The sequence below is a fragment of the Salvelinus alpinus genome, chromosome 4 (genome assembly GCF_045679555.1).
Source record: "Salvelinus alpinus chromosome 4, SLU_Salpinus.1, whole genome shotgun sequence".
NCBI lineage: Eukaryota > Metazoa > Chordata > Actinopteri > Salmoniformes > Salmonidae > Salvelinus > Salvelinus alpinus.
This window is the reverse complement of record NC_092089.1, coordinates 44,871,755-44,889,960: the sequence shown is the minus strand read 5'-3', so window position 1 is coordinate 44,889,960 and position 18,206 is coordinate 44,871,755. Positions and strand designations below refer to the sequence as shown.

At 44.2% G+C, this 18,206-nt stretch overlaps 1 long non-coding RNA gene across 1 annotated transcript; it reads right to left on the bottom strand.

Annotated features, from left to right (window-relative positions):
• Window positions 1–1,806: 1,806 nt before the first annotated feature.
• On the bottom strand, window positions 1,807–17,033 carry LOC139573682 (uncharacterized). Its single transcript, XR_011674640.1, has 2 exons — window positions 16,842–17,033; window positions 1,807–2,226 (listed from the first exon to the last, which is right to left on the bottom strand). It is a non-coding gene; the product is annotated as an uncharacterized lncRNA (long non-coding RNA).
• Between the last annotated feature and the right edge of the window lie 1,173 nt (window positions 17,034–18,206).

Below are 18,206 nucleotides of genomic sequence, written 5' to 3'. Positions count from 1 at the left end.
TGCTCAACAGCTGGAAGGACAACATGCTGCTCTGAAGAAAGAAACAAGTACATCAATGACAGGCTGACAGATGTTCTTGGTCCAATAGAACACTGTTGTAAGCTCTAGTACAGTGTTTCCCAACTCCAGTCCTCGAGTACCCCCAACAGAGCATATATTTCTTGTGGCCCCGGAAAAACATACCTGAATCTACTTTGTAACTAATTATCAAGCCCTTGACAAGTTGAATCAGGTGTTTTTGTCCGGGGATATAACTTAAATGTTTGCTGTTGGGGAACTGGAAGACTGAGGTTGGGAAACGCTGCTATAGTACACAGTAGTGGTTCGTGGGAAAAATCACTGGGGAAGCCAAGGCAGAAAAAAAGCCATATTACAACCTATGTGTTGTGATAATTGTGTTGTTTGCTCTATAACATGTTAGTTCATAAACAGTTGAAGTCGGAAGTTTACATACACTTAGGTTGGAGTCATTAAAACTCATTTTTCAACCACTCCACAAATGTCTTGTTAACAAACTATAGTTTTGGCAAGTCGGTTAGGACATTTACTTGTTCACAGACAGATTATTTCACTTATAATTCACTGTATCACAATCCCAGTGGGTCAGAGGTTTACATACACTAAGTTGACTGTGCCTTTAAACAGCTTGGAAAATTCCAGAAAATTATGTCATGGCTTTAGAAGCTTCTGATAGGCTAATTGATATCATTTGAGTCAATTGGAGGTGTACCTGTGGATGTATTTCAAGGCCTACCTTCCAAAAAAATCGTAGACCTCCACAAGTCTGGTTCATCCTTGGGAGCAATTTCCAAATGCCTGAAGGTACCACGTTCATCTGTACAAACAATAGTACGCAAGTATAAACACCATGGGACCACGCATCCGTCATACCGCTCAGGAAGGAGACGCGTTCTGTCTCCTAGAGATTAACGTACATTGGTGCAAATCAATCCCAGAACAACAGCAAAGGACCGTGTGAAGATGCTGGAGGAAACAGGTGCAAAAGTATCTATATCCACAGTAAAACGAGTCCTATATCGACATAACCTGAAAGGCCGCTCAGCAAGGACAAAGCCACTGCTCCAAAACCGCCATAAAAAAGACAGACTATGGTTTGCAACTGCACATGGGGACAAAGATCGTACATTTTGGAGAAATGTCCTCTAGTCTGATGAAGCAAAAATAGAACTGTTTGGCCATAATGACCATCGTTATGTTTGGAGGAAAAAGGGGGAGGCTTGCAAGCCGAAGAACATCATCCCAACCGTGAAGCACGGGGGTGGCAGCATCATGTTGTGGGGGTGCTTTGCTGCAGGAGGCACTGGTGCACTTCACAAAATAGATGGCATCATGAGGCAGGAAAATTATGTGGATATATTGAAGCAACATCTCAAGACATCAGTCAGGAAGTTAAAGCTTGGTCACAAATGGGTCTTCCAAATGGACGATGACCCCAAGCATACTTCCAAAGTTGTGGCAAAATGGCTTAAGGACAACAAAGTCAAGGTATTGGAGTGGCCATCACAAAGTCCTGACCTCAATCCTATAGAAAATGTGTAGGCAGAACTGAAAAAGCGTGTGCAAGCAAGGAGGCCTACAAACCTGACTCAGTTACACCAACTGTACCACAGTGTCAATGTACAGTTGATGTCGGAAGTTTACATACACCTTAGCCAAATACATTTAAACTCCGTTTTTCACAATTCCTGACATTTAATCCCAGTAAAAATTCCCTCTCTTAGGTCAGTTAGGATCACCACTTAATTTTAAGAATGTGAAATGTCAGAATAATAGTAGAGAGAATGATTTATTTTAGCTTTTATTTATTTCATCACATTCCCAGTGGGTCAGAAGTTTACATACACTCAATTAGCATTTGGTAGCATTGCCTTTAAATTGTTTAACTTGGGTCAAACGTTTCGGGTAGCCTTCCACAAGCTTCCCACAAGAAGTTGGGTGAATTTTGGCCCATTCCTCAGAGCTGGAGTAAATGTCAGTTGGCCTTTCATAGCCAAGCCTTCAGAGGTCGAGACAGCAGGTGCGGTAGAGAGAGAGGGTTGAAAACAGCAGGTCCGGGACAAGGTAGTACATCTGGTGAACAGGTCAGGGTTCCATACCCCCAGGCAGAACAGTTGAAATAGAAGCAGTAGCATGACCAGGTCGACTGGGGATAGCCAGGAGTCATCAGGCCAGGTATTCCTGGGGCATGGTCCCATGGCTCAGATCCTGAGAGACAGAGAGAGAGAGAGAGAATACTTGAGTTCACACAGGACACCAGATAAGACAGGAGAATTTCACCAGATAGGACAGACTGACCCTACCACCATAGACTATTGCAGCATAGGAGGCTGAGACAGGGGAGGGGTTGAGGGACACTGTGGACCTGTCTGACGATACCCCCGGACAGGACCAACCAGGCAGGATATAACCCCACCTGCTTTGCCAAAGCACAGCCCCCACACCACTAGAGGAATATCAACAGACCACCAACTTACTACCCTGAGACAAGGCTGAGTATAGCCCACGAAGATCTACTCCAGGGGGCGCCAGACAGGACAGGAAGATCATGTCAGTGACTACAACCACTCAAGTAGAGTATAGCAAAAAAAGCCTGGCATGACTTGATGCACCCCTCCTAGGGACGGCATGGAGGAGCACTAGTAATCCAGTGATAAGATCAGAGGCAGAGAATCCCAGTAGAGAGAGGGGAGCCAACCAGACAGAGACAGTATGGGCGGTTCGTCAATCCAGTGCCTTGCCGTTCACCTTCGCACCCCTGGGACAGACTACACTCAATCATAGGACATTCTGAAGAGATGAGTCTTCAGTAAAGACTTAAAGGTTGAGACCGAGTCTGTGTCTCTCACATGCATGGGCAGACCATTCCATACATATTGAGCTCTATAGGAGAAAGCCCTGCCTCCAGCTGCTGCCTTAGAAATTCTAGCGACAATAAGGAGACCTGCATCTTGTGACCGTGGCGTACGTGTAAGTATGTATGGCAGGACCGAATCGGAGAGATAGGTAGGAGCAAGTCCATTTAATGCTTTGTAGGCTAGCAGTAAAACCTTGAAATCAACCCTAGCCTTAACAGGAAGCCAGTGTAGAGATGCTAGCACTGGAGTAATATGATCACATTTTTGGGTTCTAGTCAAGATTCTAGCAGACGTATTTAGCATTAACTGAAGTTAATTTAATGCTTTAGCTGGGTAGCCAGAGAGTAGAGCATTGCAGTAATCTAATCTAGAAGTGACAAAAGCATGGATTAGCTTTTCTGCATAATTTTTGGACAAAAGGTTTGATGTTTGCAATGTTACGAAGATGGAAAAAAGCTTCCATTGAAATATTCTTAATATGTTTGTCAAAATAACGCTGAGGTCCTTCACAGTTTTATTTGAGACAACTATACAATCAACCATCAAGATCGATTGTCAGATCAAACAGCAGTTTCTTTGTTTCTTCTGACCTAAAACGAGTTTTGCCGCCATCCACTTCCTTATGTCTGAAACACAGGCTTCTAGGGTAGGCAATTTTTGGGCTTCACTATGTTTCATTGAAATGTGTGTCATCCGCATAGCAGGGAAAGTTGACATCTCCAAGAAGTAGAATATATAGTGAAAACAAGTGGTCCTAAAACAGAACCTTAAGAAACACCGAAACTTACAAGTGATTTGTCAGAGGAAAAACCTCCTTATGTGTGTGTGTGTGTGCGTGCGTGCGTGCGTGCGTGCGTGTGCGTGCGTGTGTGTGCATTTGTTCATGCAAGTAGAAAAAACATGTTAACTCACCCTACTTGTAGAGAAACGCCAATGCCTTCCTCCTCTCTTTCATGTTGACGAATCGGTCTATGACCCTGTCATACAGAACATGCTTCTATGTTTTGTTGTCCTAAGCTACCTGGCTAAAATGCTTGCTTGCTAGCCTAACTTGCCTGTCATGGGCAATGATGAGCCAGCTAGTTAACATTAGCATTCTACAGTTACATATTGAACTTCCATCCTCTCGGGCCAGGGGCACAATGAATAAATTCAAAGTTTGATCAAAATCTCCATTATAATCATTGGCATGGAGAATTAAGTAAAACCACAAGTCCCAATCCCTATCTCCATCCATGGCCAATTTAGGAAAGGGACATTTTAACTAGCTAGCCACCGGAGGACAACAACAAAAAGAAACAACAATTCAAGTTGTTTCTGTCAATGACGTTTGGCTCTAGATGTGATGTGATTGGAGTGAAGCCAAATCAAAATTGGCTTCCCTTGACTCTTTTTTTGGGTGCTCCAGGACCATTCACCGTTGAGCTCACTCAGTTAAGCTCAACGCTGATTGGCTATTATTTTATACTTTTTTTATCAAGGTAGGCCAAATGCTCGCTGGCTTCTCTTGCATTCAATGCTATGGCCAGTTTTCAACAATGTCATACTCTTTTTGACCAGACAGCATCAGATAGATGTCCTACACGTATAGAAATTTTCTCCAGTGAGACCAATTCGCTAGAGGCTGAAGGTAAGGAAAGTTCTGAAACACAGAGAGACGAAAGATAAATAATTTGTCTTTTTCTTTTGTCTTGGTACAGTTTTTGGGGAAGCCTTGGCACCCATGAATACGCACCACTGCTAGTACATCCCATAGCTTTTTATCCGCAGACATTTAGACATTCAGATGATAGAATATTGGCCCACAAATTGTACATATCTTATGTGTGTCTGTCAGGTGTTTAATGGGTATTATCTGTGTGTGTCTGGTGTTTGATAGATCTCAGTTGTGTGTGCATGTGCATGTGCATATGCGCAAAACTGGCCAGTTTTGGCAGTGTGAGTGTGTCCTGTCTGTAGATAGATCTTAGCAGTGTGAGTGTCCCTCTGGAACTTGGTGAATGTTAGCAGTGGGAGTGTCCCTCTGGAAACTGGTGAATGTTAGCAGTGGGAGTGTCCCTCTGGAACCTGGTGAATGTTAGCAGAGGGAGTGTCCCTCTGGAACCTGGTGAATGTTAGCAGTGGGAGTGTCCCTCTGGAACCTGGTGAATGTTAGCAGTGGGAGTGTCCCTCTGGAACCTGGTGAATGTTAGCAGTGGGAGTGTCCCTCTGGAACCTGGTGAATGTTAGCAGTGTGGGTGTCCCTCTGGAACCTGGTGAATGTTAGCAGTGTGAGTGTCCCTCTGGAACCTGGTGAATGTTAGCAGTGTGAGTGTCCCTCTGGAACCTGGTGAATGTTAGCAGTGGGAGTGTCCCTCTGGAACCTGGTGAATGTTAGCAGTGGGAGTGTCCCCGTTGGGTGTTTATTTGACACCTCTGGCGGAGTGCTAATGCTGCAGAAGCGTTTAACAGCTAAACGACCGGCACTAGGGTCGCCAGGGGAGCCGCCTGCGACAAGCAGCCCGGTCCTCCCCTCCTCTTGCCAAATGGTAATGGGAGGAGGGGTGGGGGGTGGGGCACTGTGCCGATCCCATGCCGGCCCCCTGCCACGCTGGATGAAAGCTCCCGACGGCCGTCGTCGCGGTAACTAATTTGCAGAGATTTTCTGCTCGGCTGGAGGCACGAGGAAGCCTTCGTCTATCCCCCCTCTCTCTCTCCTCTCACTCCTTCACTCACACACACTTCCCCTTCGACCTCCGTCCACTCTCTCTTTTCATAACTACAGGTCCAGCCATTTTGTTTAACCAGAATGGTTGTCATGACAATGCCATGGTATATTGCCTTTATACAAATGTGTCAATCATATGTGTCAATAGAATTACTGCATAAGGCTGACTTTGGCATAACTTTATAACATTGCACCATCTCTCATTTTGCCTCATACCACACTTCCTCCATAGAAAACAACTTCCTCTCCGTATTTCGACACACCTTCAACCCCTGGCAGTGAACACGCAGGGTTATCCCACCACCACCTCCTCCCAATATTCACTAATCACTACTAGAGCACCCTTTACAGGTCAGTTGGGGTCATGGGCAGTGGAAGAGGGAGGGGTTTAATCCCCCATTTGAACCCTAACCTGCAGCAGCCATTTAATGGGGGTAAATATGGAAACGAGGGGTCATTTCCTGACCACAGCATTGCCTCAGCTGCATGTGGACTTGAGAGAAAGAAGGCTTTATGCATTTCACACATCTCTGTGCTCCGACATTCCTGTCACAGTCACACACTCGGTGTGCGTACGCGCAGACACACACAATGTCCCACAACACCTCCACAATGATGTACCTGCCGTAGATAAACATGCAGATTCAACACAGGGAATCAATATTATTGATGGGAACACAACAGGATACATGATGACTGAGCTGAGTGTGTAACACACTATCCCAAGGGTCAACAGGTTCATAAAGGCAAATGCAGAATTCCCTCTGTGCATAGATTAAGGTCTCACAGTCTAACAGTGAAAGTGAATTGCGCAAGAAGGGGTTTCGAAATGTGTGTGTGTGTGTGTGTGTGTGTGTGTGTGTGTGTGTGTGTGTGTGTGTGTGTGTGTGTGTGTGTGTGTGTGTGTGTGTGTGTGTGTGTGTGTGTGTGTGTGTGTGTGTGTGTGTGTGTGCAAACTGATGTGGTAACCAATTGCAGCTAAGACCTTGCAATAACAACATGAGGGCAACAATAGCTCTTTTCTTGTGGCCATTTGTCTCGGTTCCAGTTTCCTCACTGTTATTTTAGCGGTATTACAAATCTCACTTTTTCCACCAGTCAGACAATCCACTGGCCAGAGGATAATTAGTCCATGAGACTAAAACCAGGAAAGCAATTAGGGCTCATAGATCTATTTTCTTCTCCTCACATACTAAATGTGTGTATGTGTGTTTGGTTTTACTATACTTGTGGGGACCAGAAGTCCTCACAAAGATAGCAAAACAAGGGAAATTCTGACAAGTGGGGACATTTCGCCGGTCCCCACAATTAAAAAGGTATTTTAGGCTTAGGAGTTAGGTTGGGTGTTAGGGTTAGGGGTACTGGGTTAGGGAAAATAGGATTTTGAATGGGAATCAAGTGTTTGGTTCCAACAAGGATAGTAAAAGGTGTGTGTGTGTGTGTGTGTGTGTGTGTGTGTGTGTGTGTGTGTGTGTGTGTGTGTGTGTGTGTGTGTGTGTGTGTGTGTGTGTGTGTGTGTGTGTGTGTGTGTGTGTGTGTGTGTGTGTGTGTGTGTGTGTGTGTGTGTGTGTGTGTGTGTGTGTGTGTGTGTGTGTGTGTGTGTGTGTGTGTGTGTGTGTGTGTGTGCGAGCGAGTGAGTGAGCGTGTGTGTGTGTGTGTGTGTGGTTGAGTGAGTGAGTATACTGTATATGATTAATGCTAATACCAATAACACTAATGGTTGTCATTTCCTTGCAATCCAGTGAAACCAGACATTTTTGGGGAGGAAGCAAATATCTTCATTTCAAACGCTTTTTATACATTTCATAAGAAAGTCAGACGTGCTGAAATATTCCCCAGATCTGTTTATGCTGAGTCTGGGTAATGGTATTACAGCAAACACACTCACTTGTAATAACACACATAGAGCGCCTTCTGTGACTGTGTGTGTTCACTCTGTACCTGTGGCTGGGAGAGCCAGGGAAACAGGCTAGCGTTGGACTGCTCTGTTCGTCACTCAGGGCTTTACGCTGACACGGTCCCTTCACACACTGGACACACAGCCAGGGCTTGTGCTGCGAGAGCCTGGGGGTGAGAGAGGAGAGAGGCCCAAGGGAGGGGAGGGTGTGTGGAGGGGGAAGGGAGGTCGAATGTAAGGGAGGGAGGGAGGCTTTAAGTGAATAAAGGTTAAAGTCAGCACTGCTAATAGGGGCTCTTTGCACATGCAGCGCCTTTGCCTCCTCTCGCTGGGCCGGCTGTTAGCACCCTGGCTCCCCGCTCGCCTGCCCTTCCACACACTCAACTCCCACCACACCACCACCAACACCCCTACACACACAGTCACACACACACCTCAAGTCCTCTGCATCTTTTTGAACCTACACTCCCCTGTGTATCGTGTCTTACTTTTACACACACAAACATGCACCACGTATGTGCGTAAAAGGGAATATATCTCACTTGTTTGGTCTTTAATTGTTAATTGACTGTAAAACGTTGTGATAAATTCTCAGAAGCTTATTTTGCGTAGATAACTTGTTCTTAAAAAAAATGTATAGAACATTCTTATGATATTCAAAGACTATTCTTGAAACCGAAAGCTGTCTGCTTGAAATGTGTATGCTTGGAAAATTGCACGAATTGTCTAAAATACATTCTGCCAAATTTGTGCATGTATTCCATTTTGCTGCATCGCCAAAGGCAAAAAGGCACAAGAACTGAGCTATAACAAAAGTGTATACACTTTTCTACTCTTATACAATTTCACTCTAAACACTATCCAAGCCACAACACCAGACCTTGACCAGAACTCTTCAAGTTTATAGTTTGTGTTTGAATTATCTTCGTCATTGAGCAGGCCCAGCAACAGTTCTCCCAGGCAGAGACTTCTCTCCTTCTCAAAGTGAAAATCTGTGGAGGTGAAGTGGCGAGTTCTGAAGCAGAGGTCAAACCAATGGAAGGACACCGAGGTGAATGCCACAGTCTAACACGCGTTCCAGAATCATCCCACCTGGGCCATATTTAGAGATGTGTCTCCTCGCAGGCCGGCCCCGGGGGAGCAGAGGGCGATCCAGCTCCAAGGACCAAAACACAATTAAAGCTCTCCTTAAAGAGATGTAAACGGGAGCCAATCCACAAGAGGCTAGTGTTCCAGGCTAAGCAAACGCCAACCCCACTGTCAGCTTTTAGCACCACGCCCCTACTGCGAAAAACCCTGGGTGTGTGTGAGGCTGCAAAAAGGGTTAGGGTGTAGCAGCGCTAGTGCCCTTGTCCCTCCTGGACGTCTGTCACAAGCCTCCTTCAAAACACACACCCTCTCTCACACACACAAGTCCCTGTAGGAGCACATTAATCCACCTCTTAACCATCAAGCTCCTTTATTATTCATGGGAATGGCAGAGTCAAACATTCCCATTTCAAGATGTTACACTTGTTTGACCAGGAGAATGTCCGATAGTCATGTACAGACAGAGGGGAAGGCTGAGAGAGGGGAGGGGGAGAGAGGACGAGTTGGCTTTTAGCATTGTGGGAGTCAAAAGAAAGAGGGAGACGGAGAGAGAAATGGCAAAAGAGAGAAAAATAAAGGAAGAAGGGAAGTAAGAGAGACTAAGAGAAAGAGTGAGGAAGGGAATGACAAGAGAAAGAGGGAGTCGTTATTCAGACTCAGACTGAGAAAAGGGAGGAGTGAGGAGTGAGAAGGACAGCTTTGAAGCTTATTGTGCAGTCTATAGCTTGACTGTCCTGACTGTAGCGAGATGATGCCACTTCCCTGTGTCCAACACCAGAAACTCCCAAACTGATAGTCACCATAAGTGAAAATGTGGACAAACTCTGCTCTGAAGTCTGAGAGATTAGGAATTATATTGAGACCTCTCCATGCTTTGTCCTTGGCCACCATTCGTCTGCAACACGGTCAATCATCATTGCTTCTTGTGGCCCCAGTCTGCAGTGACTATGCTCCAGACTGACCCATCCACCTAGCCATGCAGGATGAGCAGGAATCAAAGTCACACTCAAGGCCAGCTTCCTTTCACCAAAGCCCAACTCACCCCACCTTCACTCTGCTTGAATGGCAACTGCTCTCCTTGCCCTCTCCCACCCCTCCCCCCTTACTCAGACACACTTCCCCTGGAAACCTTGTCCCTTCATCAAACTCTTGATCCGTTATATTCTAATTCCCCATTACCCCCTTCCTGGACCCACCCTTCATCCACCCTTCCATCCTGTTATCCCGAAGGGTCAGGGAATGGTTGGGGTTAGAAGTGGGAAGAGCAGGGGGTGGGTAGGAGTGGGAGTGGTGGGTAAAAAGGGGAGACAGGGGTGGGGAGAAGACTCAGGGGAGAGGGTTTGAGAAGGCCCTGCATTTGAACTTAACCCCGCCATGCCCTGGGACGGACGTGGCAATTAGCACCAGGGATCAGCATCAAAAGGAACAGCGCAGCGTGAAGCTTCTCTAATTAGTCATATGAACAGAGGCAACCGCTCTGCCACTGCATGCCTCAGTCTCAGCCTCGGAGGGAGGGAGGGAGGGAGGGAGGGAGGGAGGGAGGGAGGGAGGGAGGGAGGGAGGGAGGCGCTCTGCTGAAACGAGGGAGAGGCTAACCAAAGTCTTCTCGCTGCAGTCAGGGAAAATTTGATTTACTTCATTCACGGAGGACATTAAATCTATTCTGTTCTTGACACTTAAACAGGTGTTAAGGAGACCATTGATTCCTCAGTTAGACTGCAAATCACTGTGCAAGCATTGGGTTAAAGATACAGTTGAAGTCGGAAGTTTACATACACTTAGGTTGGAGTCATTAAAACTCATTTTTCGGCCTCCCGGGTGGCGCAGTGGTCTAGGGCACTGCATCGCAGCGCTAGCTGTGCCACCAGAGATTCTGGGTTCGCGCCCAGGCTCTGTCGCAGCCGGCCGCGTCCGGGAGGTCCGTGGGGCGACGCACAGTTGGCCTAGCGTCGTCCGGGTTAGGGAGGGTTTGGCCGGTAGGGATATCCTTGTCTCATTGCGCACCATTGCGCAGCCCGTACGGGAGTCGTAGCGATGAAACAAGATAGTAATTACTAACACAATTGGATACCACGAAAAAGGGGGTAACATTTTTAAAAATTGAATAAATTTTATACAATTTAAAAAACTCATTTTTCAACCACTCCACAAATTTCTTGTTAACAAACTATAGTTTTGGCAAGTCGGTTAGGACATCTACTTTGTGCATGACACAAGTAATTTTTCCAACAATTGTTTGCAGACAGATTATTTCACTTATAATTCACTGTATCACAATTCCAGTGGGTCAGAAGTTTACATACAATCGTGGCCAATAGTTTGGAGAATGACAGAAATATAAATGTTCACAAAGTCTGCTGCTTAAGTTTGTATGATGGCATTTGCATATACTCCAGAATGTTATGACGAGTGATCAGATGAATTGCAATTAATTGCAAAGTCCCTCTTTGCTATGCAAATGAACTGAATCCCCCAAAAACATTTCCACTGCATTTCAGCCCTGCCACAAAAAGACCAGCTGACATCATGTCAGTGATTCTCTCGTTAGCACAGGTGTGAGTGTTGACGAGGAAGAGGCTGGAGATCACTCTGTCATGCTGATTGAGTTCGAATAACAGACTGGACGCTTCAAAAGGAGGGTGGTGCTTGGAATCATTGTTCTTCCTCTGTCAATCATGGTTACCTGCAAGGAAACACGTGCTGTCATCATTGCTTTGCACAAAAAGGACTTCACAGGCAAGGACATTGCTGCCAGCAAGATTGCACCTAAATCAACCATTTATATCATCAAGAACTTCAAGGAGAGCGGTTCAATTGTTGTGAAGAAGGCCTCAGGGCGCCCAAGAAAGTCCAGCATGCGCCAGGACCGTCTCCTAAAGTTGATTCAGCTGCGGGATCGGGGCACCACCAGTACAGAGCTTGCTCAGGAATGGCAGCAGGCAGGTGTGAGTGCATCTGCACACATAGTTAGGCGAAGACTTTTGGAGGATGGCCTGGTGTCAAGAAGGGCAGCAAAGAAGCCACTTCTCTCCAGGAAAAACATCAGGGACAGACTGATATTCTGCAAAAGGTACAGGGATCGGACTGCTGAGGACTGGGGTAAAGTCATTTTCTCTGATGAATCCCCGTTCCGATTGTTTGGGGCATCCGGAAAAAAGCTTGACCCGGAGAAGACAAGGTGAGTGCTACCATCAGTCCTGTGTCATGCCAACAGTAAAGCATCCTGAGACCATTCATGTGTGGGGTTGCTTCTCAGCCAAGGGTGTGGGCTCACTCAAAATTTTGCATAAGAACACAGCCATGAATAAAGATTGGTACCAACACATCCTCCAAGAGCAACTTCTCCCAACCATCCAGGAACAGTTTGATGACGAACAATGCCTTTTCCAGCATGATGGAGCACCTTGCCATAAGGCAAAAGTGAAAACTAAGTGGCTCGGGGAACAAAACATCGATATTTTGGGTCCATGGCCAGGAAACTCCCCAGACCTTAATCCCATTGAGAACTTGTGGTCAATCCTCAAGAGGCGGGTGGACAAACAAAACCCCACAAATTCTGACAAACTCCAAGCATTGATTATGCAAGAATGGGCTGCCATCAGTCAGAATGTGGCCCAGAAGTTAATTGACAGCATGCCAGGGCGGATTGCAGAGGTCTTGAAAAAGATGGGTCAACAATGCAAATATAGACTGCATCAACTTCATGAAATTGTCAATAAAAGCCTTTGACAATTATGAAATGCTTGTAATTATACTTCAGTATTCCATAGTAACATCTGACAAAAATATCTAAAGACACTGAAGCAGCAAACCTTGTGGAAATTAATATTTGTGTAATTCTCAAAACTTTTTGCCACGACTGTACACTAAGTTGACTGTGCCTTTAAACAGCTTGGAAATTTCCGGGAAATTATGTCATGGCTTTAGAAGCTTCTGATAGGCTAATTGACATAATTTCAGTCAATGTCAAATGGAGGTGTACCTGTGGATGTATTTCGAGGCCTACCTTCAAACTCAGTGCCTCTTTGCTTGACATCATGGGAAAATTAAAAGAAATCAGCCAAGACCTCAGAATTTTTTTTATTGTAGACCTACAGAAGTCTGGTTCATCCTTGGGAGCAATTTCCAAAGATTGAAGGTACCATGTTCATCTGTACAAACAATAGTACGCAAGTATAAACACCATGGTACCACGCAGCCGTCATACCGCTCAGGAAGTTACACCAGCTCTGAGGAATGGGCCAAAATTCACCCAACTTCTTGTGGAAGGCTACCCGAAACATTTGACCCAAGTTAAACAATTTAAAGGCAATGCTACCAAATACTAATTGAGTGTATGTAAACATCTGACCCACTGGGAATGTGATGAAAGAAATAAAAGCTGAAATAAATCATTCTCTCTACTATTATTCTGACATTTCACATTCTTATAATAAAGTGGTGATCCTAACTGACCTAAAACAGGGGATGTTTACTTGGATTAAATGTCAGGAATTGTGAAAAACTGAGTTTAAATGTATTTGGCTAAGGTGTATGTAAACTTCCGACTTCAACTGTACACATTTTTTATGTTTCATTATTTTGGTCACCTCTTTTGTAAAACAGTTCAAAACGTTTCATGATAAATGCACAAATGAACATAAATGATTTGCTGGGATGCAAGATGTCTTAGAACACTATTTCGAACATGTTTCAGTTCTGGGTTATGGATGGATAAATGTGTATGTTTTAATACCAGTCTCATACACAGAGAGCAAACAAACTTATTTGGAAAAGTGTTATGAAAATGCCAATTCATTAATTCATCAGATATTCCAATAATAACATCAGATATTCCAATAATAATAAATAATATTCCAACTTACTTTAGTTGAGTAAGCAAAACACACACAAAATAATTGGGCTGTAATTTTCACGTTATTGACATTATGAGAACATAGACCACTATACATACAGTCCGGCTAAATATTAGGCTACCTTTGTGTCCTTATCACGTTATTTCAAAAGTATTCATAAATAAGCGTTCATTTTTACCCTTTTACCCTAGGTGGATATTGGGTAGTGATGTGTTTAAAGGCCTGGTGTGTGATAAAAGGGATTTACATGGACATGCAAGCACACGGATAAAAAAAACGACTGTCTAAATGTATTCCATCTGTAGGCAAATATTCGCCCTGTTGCCATGGTCTGTAATCTGGTAAAAATTGTGGGGGCGGTGAACGGGTCCGGTCGGGTGTTGGCCACAACAACCCATTTCATTACTGTGGCTCTAACATCGAGGGATTCAATTCAATCAACTGGCGATAATTTTCCTCAATTCCACTCCTCCGGGATATGCTATGATTCCGTGGGCACTGACCCTTACATGTGCCCCCAGCTCTCCACCGAAATAATTGCTCAAATCTTTTAATTGTCATATCCCTTAAGTGCCAGGGTTGTATCTGTAGATATCACCCATTCGTATATTGCTATCTAGAACGACCCAATTGGTTCCTTACCACTGTGCACAAATGTCAGTTCAATGTCTACATTTGATTTACATTTGGTTGAAATTTCAACTAATCTGAATTCAACAGGAAATCAACAAAACATGTCATTGGATTTAGGTAAAGAATTTGGTTTAAAAAAATGTCAGACTTTTTTCCAAATCCAATCAGTTTTCCATGTTGATTCAACTTCATAAAAAAAAAAAAAATGACGTGGAAACAACGTTGATTCAACCAGTTTTTGCCCAGTGGGTTGTTGAATGCAAGAAACCCAGTGGCACGGATATGGAAGCCCTCTGCGGAAGCCGCGGGAGAAATGTCAACGTCATTAACACCATGCAGCACAAGTGTTCTGTTTCTTAGTTGAGCGATAAACACTCATTCTCAAATAATAATGAGCTAGATGAAAATATTGATCATATTGATTATATAAACAGTACGAGGAAAAGGTACCTAGCAAATGCCGTTAGATGCTTCCCTCGTGATCACTGATGCACAATTTTGGGTAGACAACTTTGCGTGCATAAAATATTACTCAATCATGGCAAATTATAAATATTTAAACGTTGAATTACGAATGGATGTCTCTTTCCACCATGCAGGAGGATCACAGCTGATGTTTCCACCGTGCAGGAGGATCACAGCTGACGTATGGACGGGAGGGAGGGTGGAACTCCATACATTGTTGTGGAATTTGACACGTTATACTGCTTATGTTTGTATTCCTCTTCCATTCAAAACATCGAAAGAAAGAATGTATAGCCTATACAGTACATACAGTGGAGACAACAAGTATTTGATACACTGCCGATTTTGCATGTTTTCCTACTTACAAAGCATGTAGAGGTCTGTAATTTTTTATCATAGGTACACTTCAACTGTGAGAGACGGAATCTAAAACAAAAATCCAGAAAATCACATTGTATGATTTTTAAGTAATTAATTTGCATTTTATTGCATGACATAACTATTTGATACATCAGAAAAGCAGAACTTAATATTTGGTACAGAAACCTTTGTTTGCAATTACAGAGATCATACGTTTCCTGTAGTTCTTGACCAGGTTTGCACACACTGCAGCAGGGATTTTGGCCCACTCCTCCATACAGATCTTCTCCAGATCCTTCAGGTTTCGGGGCTGTCGCTGGGCAATACGGACTTTCAGCTCCCTCCAAAGATTTTCTATTGGGTTCAGGTCTGGAGACTGGCTAGGCCACTCCAGGACCTTGAGATGCTTCTTACGGAGCCACTCCTTAGTTGCCCTGGCTGTGTGTTTCAGGTCGTTGTCATGCTGGAAGACCCAGCCACGACCCATCTTCATTGCTCTTACTGAGGGAAGGAGGTTGTTGGACAAGATCTCGCGATACATGGCCCCATCCATCCTCCCCTCAATACGGTGCAGTCGTCCTGTCCCCTTTGCAGAAAAGCATCCCCAAAAAATTATGTTTCCACCTCCATGCTTCACGGTTGGGATGGTGTTCTTGGGGTTGTACTCATCCTTCTTCTTCCTCCAAACACGGCGAGTGGAGTTTAGACCAAAAAGCTCTATTTTTGTCTCATCAGACCACATGACCTTCTCCCATTCCTCCTCTGGATCATCCAGATGGTCATTGGCAAACTTCAGACGGGCCTGGACATGCGCTGGCTTGAGCAGGGGGACCTTGCGTGCGCTGCAGGATTTTAATCCATGACGGCGTAGTGTGTTACTAATGGTTTTCTTTGAGACTGTGGTCCCAGCTCTCTTCAGGTCATTGACCAGGTCCTGCCGTGTAGTTCTGGGCTGATCCCTCAACTTCCTCATGATCATTGATGCCCCACGAGGTGAGATCTTGCATAGAGCCCCAGACCGAGGGTGATTGACCGTCATCTTGAACTTCTTCCATTTTCTAATAATTGCGCCAACAGTTGTTGCCTTCTCACCAAGCTGCTTGCCTATTGTCCTGTAGCCCATCCCAGCCTTGTGCAGGTCTACAATTTAACCTTGATGTCCTTACACAGCTCTCTGGTCTTGGCCATTGTGGAGAGGTTGGAGTCTGTTTGATTGAGTGTGTGGACAGGTGTCTTTTATACAGGTAACGAGTTCAAACAGGTGCAGTTAATACAGGTAATGAGTGGAGAACAGGAGGGCTTCTTAAAGAAAAACTAACAGGTCTGTGAGCCGGAATTCTTACTGGTTGGTAGGTGATCAAATACTTATGTCATGCAATAAAATGCAAATTAATTACTTAAAAATCATACAATGTGATTTTCTGGATTTTTGTTTTAGATTCCGTCTCTCACAGTTGAAGTGTACCTATGATAAAAATTACAGATCTCTATGTGCTTTGTAAGTAGGAAAACCTGCAAAATCGGCAGTGTATCAAATACTTGTTCTCCCCACTGTACTTCTACAATAATCAATCAAACACATCGATTGTGTTGATATTCCAATTCTTATGGGGGCCACATAAACTAACCTACAAAATGGGAGAAAGGTACAACAGGTCCATCTTGGTTTCTTCTGGTAGCCTATAAAACCGTAATAATAATGACCACCAGCTTTTGGATATGCTCTCAGGTTTGCTGTGTCTTTAAGAGTCGCCTCCAGCCACCGGTCCACCGGCCCCCAAAGTGTGAATAATATTCGGTAAGGAGTTATGCTAAGTGGGAAAGCTTTTAGCACATTATCCACTGGCAATTGCAAGGTAATCAAATTTGCCAGCACAGGTCCCTTATTAAATATCTGCAGCATCGGATTTGCATCCGGGAGACGCCTTAATGGGTTTAGTGCCCTGTGGATCTCCTACCTTAGTGTTCATGTAAGCGCCGGCCCATCTCTCCGGGAGAGTGAGTGACATTGAGGATGAGAGGTGATCCCTCCACCCCGGAATACACCGGAGTCAGCGCTTTTGAAATATAGGCTATACTTATAGGCGCGCAGCCGACATGCGTCAGTGAGTGCGACAAGTGGGAGAATGGATATGCGAAAATAGGATCTCAACAACGACAGGGAGGGGGGCAGAGAAGGGGATGCAGGCGAGGAAGCGTTCCATGTTTTTGTTCTAGCCTGGCTATCTTAAGAAAAAAATATTTTTGCCTTCAGCACAATGTTAAATATAGGTCTAAGGCTTAAGCCCAGCCTGCACTCTTAGAAAAAAAGGTTCTGGGTAGAACCAAAAAGGGTTCTATTGCTTGCTTCATATATGGCACCCTAAAGGTTATTTTGTAGGGTTATTTAATCAGAACCCCAGGGGTTCTTCTTCACTGAGGGTTCTATATGGAACCAATTTTGGGGAAAATGTTACAGATTGTATGTAGGCTATGCTACTAAAGAAAATGTGCTATTACAATGTTGTGCAGGCCTACATGTAATACCCAGGCTATAACTATAGTAGGCTGAATAGGCGAGGACATTGCCTGCTTTTTAACTATTCGATCACATGTCCAAGTGCCTCTTTTCCCTTTAAACAAACGTTCTTTACGTTTTTATGGCTTTTGATTAAAAATAGTAGGCTGCTGGGGTGATTACAGCATTGTAATAAATGCTATAAAAGCATAATAACAATATTAATACTAATAGGCTACTAATACTGCTACTACTAATAATAATAAGAAGAAGAAGAAGAAGAAGAATAGTTGCCCACAACACACCAGAAAATGTCCAATCAAGAAAACAACATCGAAAAATAAACAAATGTAGGTGCAAGAGCTCGTACATAAAGCTGAAGGCAGTGAGGGAGTAAAGGGAGAGGGGCCATATTAGGGACGCACTGGTGTGTGTGATAGCACAGATTAAGCCTGTGATGCCCCTGCACTCTATAATACTGCACATTAGTGGTCCGTCTGAGGAGGCCTATTCTCACAAACATTGAGTTACTTGCAGGGTCAAATAGTCTACTATGTGTCTCGAGATTCCGTATCTCTTCCCCTCTCTATTTGTAATAAAAAAGTATTCGTTTGTATACCAGCATTTATGATAAATCAGTCTCAGTAAATGATTAAATGTGTTGTAGAATAGATTGTTTGAACAGATTTTAATACGCTCCCAGTTGGAATGTGAATTTATATTATATTATGTTAATTAGCCAGTTGAATTTTTTTTTTAAGGTATAGGCCTAGGAACTCTCAAATTCTGGAGCTATGGATTCAAGAACTGTGTCGACATATTATAA